The sequence below is a fragment of the Nicotiana tabacum genome, chromosome 11 (genome assembly GCF_000715075.1).
Source record: "Nicotiana tabacum cultivar K326 chromosome 11, ASM71507v2, whole genome shotgun sequence".
NCBI classification, from domain to species: Eukaryota; Viridiplantae; Streptophyta; class Magnoliopsida; order Solanales; family Solanaceae; genus Nicotiana; species Nicotiana tabacum.
In genome coordinates, this window is record NC_134090.1 from 15219087 (window position 1) to 15227090 (window position 8004).

Sequence of the window (8004 nt, forward strand, 5' to 3'; positions counted from 1 at the left end):
GTAAATCTAGTTATTTTTGAATTTCTCCCATCTTGCTCTTGTTACCCGATCAACCCAAAAGAATTCATTAAATATTATTCATCACATTTCAATATATCATTCAAGTATTATTATTAATCGCATAACTATTCATGCATTTCTTGATGTTGTTACTGCTTCTTTTTTATGGCTTCTTCACTTCTAAATTTCCTTTTCATTATTGCTAAGTTTATACTTTTCTTGAGCCGAGAGTCTATGAGAAATAACCTTTTTACTTGCACAAGGTAAAAATAATATTTGCATACACGTTATCCTTATCAGACCACACTTGTGGAATTACACTAAGTTTGTTATTGTTGCATAACTATTCATGTATTATAGTGCCGAAGATATTGAAGAAAATGTGTAAATTGTAGAAATGAGGGAAGCCAAGTGAAAGTTAACGAAATTGAGGGGTGCATCTTGATATCAAGTATTCCTAATTGAAAAAGAAAAGTAAGAAAGCACTAAAGCACAAGTAATTGGAAAAGTATGTTAACTTTTAGAAAAGAAAATGAAGGGGTTGATAGGGAATATATGAGTGGAATAAAAGAGACGGTGACGTGACCAGAAAAAAGTTTAGAGACAAGTCAATACACTTTGAAGGTAAAGCCACGAATTTCCAACAAAAGGACAAAAAATATGAAGATTAACTATAAGATTAAATCAACTGATGAGTTATTGACGTAATCACATACGTTATAGATGCCTTAACATAGAAGCAATAGACACTCATTACGTAATAAGCACTGATAACTTAAGTTTTCATGGATTATTATTCCCAGGTTTACTTTGTTCCTTTTCAGTGTCAAACGTACTTCACTTTGCTACTTTCATCGTATTCATGATAAGCTATTCTTAAAGGTTGAGCCATTTGGACTTTTGACCAGCAAAAATCTTTTTCAGCGAAATAGTGCAGTGTCACGTGACATTACTTTTGTTGTTCTTGATACTTTATGTATCCCAAGGCTATATAAACTTCACGCTTAGCATATTATATTATCGATGCGAGACGAAAGTCTCATTTATTACAATGGACTATAACAAACTACCACGCTTCCCATCCGTCGTTATCGTCTTCACACTGGGTAGCTTTCACTCCGCCACAAGCCATAAAGGGTGATGGGTGGCTCTGATACTATTGATATACTTGAGGAAAAATGGTAGCTATATTTCAAAGCCTAAATGACAAATGTCTTAATCATTCTAAAAGCCTATGATAAGTGGCAAACGAAGTGTAAAAAGTGGCAAATCCTCTGCCACGTTTTTGCCATGCAAAACAAAGTTTCATGCAAATGAGGCTATAAATTAAAACTGTTAATCGGGCCGGGTTGACCCGTTTTTAGCCCGGTTCGACCCGGGTCAGCCGGTTTCAGCCCGACACTGTAGCATATAGGGCGGGCTGGGACGGGTTGGATGGGGAGCGGGTTTTAGACGAACACATTTTGGATACCAGTGCACCGAAACCCGCTAAGCCCGCTAACCCGTTAATGAGTTGCTAACGGACTGCAACCTGGTTCAGCCCGTTAACGGGTTAAAATTTTTATTTTTTTTTAATTTTTTTTAATTTGTGTACCGTTGCTAACAAAATGTAATTAAAAAAAAAATATTAGCACAGCCCGCCCTAGCCCGTTAAGCCCGAACCCGGACGGGCCCACAAAAACCCGCAAATTCCCAACCCGCTAACCAACTTAGTCCGTTAACGAACAGGTTGGGTTTTTTTTTGTTCAGCCCGTCCCAGCCCGCCCGTTAAACACCTCTACTATAAATAGCCAATGTCAACCTCTCCTTTTCATCATTAGCAATTAACAAGACAAAAGAAATACTTCTATCTTCTTTCCTTCATATTTGTCCCTTTTTTTCCCTTTTGATTCCCTTTTCTATAATATTTAATTAGCATTATACATTAGTTGTTATTTCTCTTCCAACTAGCTGGATTTGTAATTTAATAATTTGCTGATTCTTGTATCCTCTAAATAAAATAGAGGTAAGCTTGTTTAATCCTGAGGAAATATTTCACAATGTTGAAATAGTTTCTTAGGACAGTGCTCAGTACGACTCAAGCCAATTCATGTATCTGCTTACAACTAATATTATAGCAGTGTTGATTGGTTTTAAATGTTCTTGCCTTATGTTTTGATGATCTAACAAACTTACTGTTAAGAACCAGATAGGGAACCTAACCTACTCGAACTATACTGCAAGCTTAATGAATTCTAGCTAAAGGTGAACTGCTATAACTTTAGGATCCGGGAACCCAAACAAGGATCTGATACCCTTGTGGTTCCCTCATCACAGTACAAGTCAATTGGTCACAGTTGGAAATGAAGTGACTGACTGCACTGTTTCTGCGGCACTGCACTGTCTCCAGCGCCCACTCATTCTCTAACCAAATAAAGTGCTCACATCATTTCAAGTGATGTGATCAAGGTGTACCTACAATGAGTTTATACAAAACATCACGTGAAGGTTTCAGTTTCTCATTCAAGCTTCTTGCCAAAAACAGAGAAATCAATCCTCACAAGCTTGAAGAACAATGTTGAACGCAACTACGGACAAGTTCCTAAAAGATAGCTTGTTTTTGTCCTAGTTTAGTTATAACTTTGTGATTGTACTTATTGTATCTCCTAAACTGCTTAGCTAGAAGCGTTTGATTAGGAATCCTCTTGTAAATCCGTAAACTCCTTGAGTTTATGTTGTGACTAGATTTAGTCATAAGCAAAAGTCTTTGTAATTGTAGAGTTACAAAGTGGCTTGTGGTGAGAGCATCACAAGTTAGTAAAAGTCTTTCTAACTAGGAAGTCACAAAGTGACTTTGGTAAGAGTACCACAAGTTAGTTGAGTAAATTTTTTGTAACAGAGTCATTGCAAAGTGGCTTGTAATAGGTTTTTTTAACAAGTTAGTGAAGTTAAAAGCCTACAGGTATAGATCATGGTTTTTTGATCCCCTTGTATGGGATTTTTCCACGTAAAAATCCTCTGCCTTATTTACGTACTGTTTTATTAGCATTCTCAGCAGAATCTTGTAGAGGACCAGGTACTCTACTGTTTGGTGGACTCATACAAACTAATAAGTGTTATTATTATTTTTCTGGTGTTATTTTCCCTACAATCTAAGAAACTATGAAAAAAATATTGATGCTGAAAATACTACTGATACTACCAATATTGGCGCTACCTCCACTGCTCTAGTCCCACGTACACTATCATATGTCAGGCCATTTCCGGATGTGTCAAATCTTAAAATTTTAGCTAATAAAAATTTCAAGCGCTGGCAATAATGTATTTTCTCAATGCTTAATATCCATGGTGTTGCATATGCACTGCTTCATGCACAACCTAGTGCAGATGCTAATAATAAAATCATGGAATCATGACAATATGCCAACAAGGTATACCGTCATACTATATTGCAAACTATTTCTAATGAACTATTTGACGTATATTGCAGTTATAAGGAAGCAAAAGCTATATGGGAGGCCTTAATTAAAAATTCGCTGCTGAAGATGCTACAAAAAAAAATTGTAGTAGAAAATTTTTATCAGTGGCATGGTCGCGGCCTACTTCGCACTACTAATTATGTAGCGAGAGAGGGTCGGAGCAGCTTTTACCCGATTTTGGGTCGGGATCGATTTCCACAGAGAGCTAGAATTTGAAATCGAGTATCTATCTAGTTTAGGATTGCGTATGTGTTTCAAATTACACTTCTAATCATTTTTGGGATTTTCTTTTTTGCTTTTACTATTATCAAACTACAAATGGTAAATGCAACTAGATTAAGCTAAGAGTTAATGCTACGGGTTGTTCAAATGATTTAAAAGGCACTAGGGTAGTGACTTCCGCCTAGGTGGTTAATTGACGGGTACTTGAGTCTAAAGCACAATTGATATGATTGGGGAGTATGATATAACCGTTGCACTATTTTACCCACTCTACGTCTCTCAGTGGTTCGAGTGATTTTGCCCGAATTGACTTTCTCAAGACCAATTGAGTATGCAAATTTGCACAAGCAACTAGGGTTCAAGTCGGGTATTACTCTCGCAAGGTTTACCCTTTAATTGGAGCTATCAATCTCTTGAGTACGCCCCAATTCCTTGTTGGACCAATTTCAGAGACTTAGACTCTCTTTCTCAAGAAGAACCCAAGTCAACTAAACACAAACTAGTGTCTGCAACTACTAATTAAAAAATTAACCATGAAATAAGCGCAAATATCAAACACCCATAGTAAATTTAGCCCTAAAATAAAAGACCCATCAATTACCCACACTAGGGTTGAGCCACAACCCTAGCTTATGAGTCTAGCTACTCATAATTAAAGAAGGAAAGTAAGAAATAGATTAAGAACAACTCATATTAAATAATTTCTAAGCTAAATAACAAGATTCAATGATGAAAAGTAGATAAAAGTGCCCAAAATAACTAAGAATCTCGAACCCACGAGTGCAACTTCTTAATTACAATATCTGATACCCTAAAAATGGAAAAAGAAGCTATTTATACTAAACTGAAAAATCTGGACAAAAATGCCCCTACGGGGTTAGTGTGGACCGCACAAAATGGTGTGCGGCCGCACTAGGGCTCTGAATTTGAAGATCTGACTCTCTGAACTCGGTCAATGCAGACCGCACAGAATGGACTGCGGCCGCGGAGGCTTCTAGTGCGGTCCGCACAGAATGGACTGCGAACCACATTGGCTTGAAAGCTCCAAACTGCAACTTCTCTGATTCTTAGCTCTGCGGACCGCACTAAATCAAGTGCGGCCGCATTGCCTTCAGTGCGGACCACACAAAACCTAATGCGGCCACATTGCTTCTTTGCCTGGAATTCCACCTCTCTGAATCTCCTAGTGTGGTCCACACAAAGTGGTGTGCAGCCGCACTGGGCCTGTTTTTCCTGAGCTTGTCATGTCTTTGGCACTTGTGCAAGTTTCACTCCTTTTGAGTTGATCTTTGACATCTTGTCAGTTTGATGATCAAACCTACAATCAAGCACAACTTGTGAGCCTTTTGGGACTATTTTGTATGAATTTCTAATCAAAGCATAAGCAAGAAGGAGTATGAAATGCGTCAAAATCCCTAGTTATCAACTCCCCCAAACATAAGCTTTTGCTTGTCCTCAAGCAAATAAAATAAGACCCACCCCTTAAGAGAATATCCAAGAAAATTTCAGCTGTCCTAAAGCAACCTCAACTAGCATCAATTGGGACTAACAATTTCCCTCAATACAAATGAATCATTAACAACATTTACTCTTTTGAAAGACCATGGATTAAGTGCGAGACAAGAGCATCAAGAGTTAACTCAACACATCAAAGAACTTTTTCTAATACTTTGGTCATTGTGGAACCCAAACTCACACATCCTCAACGCTCCCTAAGCAATCCTCATCTTTAAGATAGTGGCACTCAGAACGAGGAAAATGGAAATTCACTCATCTCTCTCAAGAAAAAGAGTCACAAGTCCGGCTTTAGGTACCATATGCTTGCCCCTTATGTGAGTATCCACTAATGTAAGCTTCATTCAACTCAAGATTATATAGGGCTTTTGTGGAGACATTGCGAAAGCTTTTGGTTCAGGGTAGGAAATATTTTGGTCTAAGTAGATTCCATCTTCCCTTAAGCACTTCTTTTGATTTATTTGGCATACATTCACTTGACTTTTTGAGTAATTTCACTTCTTTCTAAGGGGTTAGAGAGACACACTGTCACTCTTTCTTATGCATTTCAAACCTTTTCTCCTTTTTCAACTTTCCACACCTTTCATTCTTTGCTTTTCTTGAATCACTTTTTATTCTTTTTCACATTGAACACTCTTTTTGTCATTTTGCTTTTCTTTATTTTTCATTGCCTTTTCTTTTCTTCATTTTTGTGCCTTTTTACCACTTTGTTGCAATCCTCGTGTCTCCCCCCAAACTTATACTTTTGATATGTGCTAAAGGAAAGATCGGGTGACAAGAGAGGGTATCTTTTAGAACGGGTATAGGCTTGTATCATGGTTCTTGAAGGAAAAAGGTCTAAGGCTCAAAGGGGTTAACTAGGGATCTTATCATTGGTAGATTAAGGAAGTGTTCAAGCTATCATTTGGACCAAGGAGAGCCTATAATCATGTCTCAAGTCAAAATTCACTTAGGATTTTGCCTCAATAAACATTCAGGGCAAGTTCTAGACCAATGGCTCGGGACATGGACTTGCAATACGATTACTCACCACACAAGCTATAGGATTGCTAAAGACACAGAGTCAGGGGCCCGCAACGACCTTAGATAAGGTTTGAGCACATAATGATCCCGAAAAACCACTTGATGACTATCGATCGACACAAGAGTCTCAAGGTCACGACTTTCACCATCCTAAACACAACAAATTGTTTTTGACCTGAAGATCAAAGGCAAAGGTGCTAGGCCCAGGTGAAGCTTTGCTTGAGGTACCCTTAACCACTAACTACTAAAAAAAAAAGAAAAACAGACTCAAACCCTTAAGAAGGTTGTCACGCCATCAATCATTGGGAAGAGCTACCCGATTCACACAACACTCCACCTTTAGAAAGAACCGTGACATTAAGAAAACCAAAGGCTTATTGCAAACTTGAGAAACAAGAAGCTACAAATCACAAATAAGAAGCTAAGAACGAAAAATTTGCGGAAAGTAGAATGAATATATACAAGAGGGGATTTGAATATACAATAGATGGTATGCATATGTAAATAAAAGTGCGATAAATGTACAAAATGTTAAAATTATATACAACCCAAAGGTGAAAAGTCAATAAAGCATAAAAAGTATCAAATATATATACAATCATCCGAATGAATAAAAAGTAGGGCCTACCCCCTCAAATGAATGCTGGCATTGTCCCTAATGCCAATTAAACCAAATAAAGCATCAAAAGATAAAGGAAAAAGGATATAAGGATTCCCTATGGCCTGTCTGTCTGCATAGGCTCCTGAGTGGTTCCAGGGTCCTCACTATGCTCGGGAACCTCAGACTGGTTCCCGGTGGCCTGCTGCTCTACTGCTGGTAGGACCTGGGCCTGGACAGGCTCCTAAAGTGCATCCTGAGGCTGACTGGAGGAAGCCTCCGATGGGTCGGCCAACTGGATGACTGCATCATCCGCTCTAGGAATCATCCTTTTGGGAGGCCTCTGTGACTACTCTGGTTAGGAATGAGCTGCGAGTACTGGGTCCTGGAGTAGTAAGTCTAAAGGCAGCTGATCTGCCTTCAGTCTGTCAACATCAGCTCTCAACGCCTTCACGGACTCCTTGGATACCCGTGTCTTTCTCAGCTTCTTGTGCTCCCGAGCAAGCTCCTTAAGAGCTTTGCTATGTGAATCAATTGCCTCAGTCAGTACCTTCTGAATTTCGAGGATTTTCTTTTGGTTGTCTAAAATCTCTTTTAAAGCATCCTCTATCGACTGGGAAACCTGTGGGGCTGGAGGTGCCGACTGAGCCTCTACCGTGGTAGTTAGGATAGACAACTTGGATGAGGCAGTCTGCATCCAGTTGTTGATACTCAGAAGTGCCTGGCTTAGTAGGTGGGTAGTAATAGGATGGGCCCGGGAAGATGGAATCTCCGGGTCTGCTAAGGTGGATGGACCAGGAGGGGCAGCAGTGGAAGTAGAGGCAGGCTCAGCTGGAGTCACTACCACAACTAGGTCTTCAGACTGGCCAGTTGGAGCAGCAACTGTACTTTTGAAGTTCTTGCTCTTGGGGTTGTCATCCCCCTGCATGCTGTACCAGGAGAAAGGGGCCTTCGCTTTGACTTTGATGTCAAAGGGCCTCTTCTGCACTTTCAAGTCCCGGAAGTACATAGTGAGGAAACTGGGGAACGAGTATTTTATGTCATGATCGGTACCCACAATAGTAATAATCCGCAATATCACATTCCCCATATTAATTGGGTACCCCGCCATGATTGAAGCCACTAACATAGCCCGGTGGAGAAGGAGGGAGTTATCATGTGTCGTGTGGTCCAACCTACTACATATAA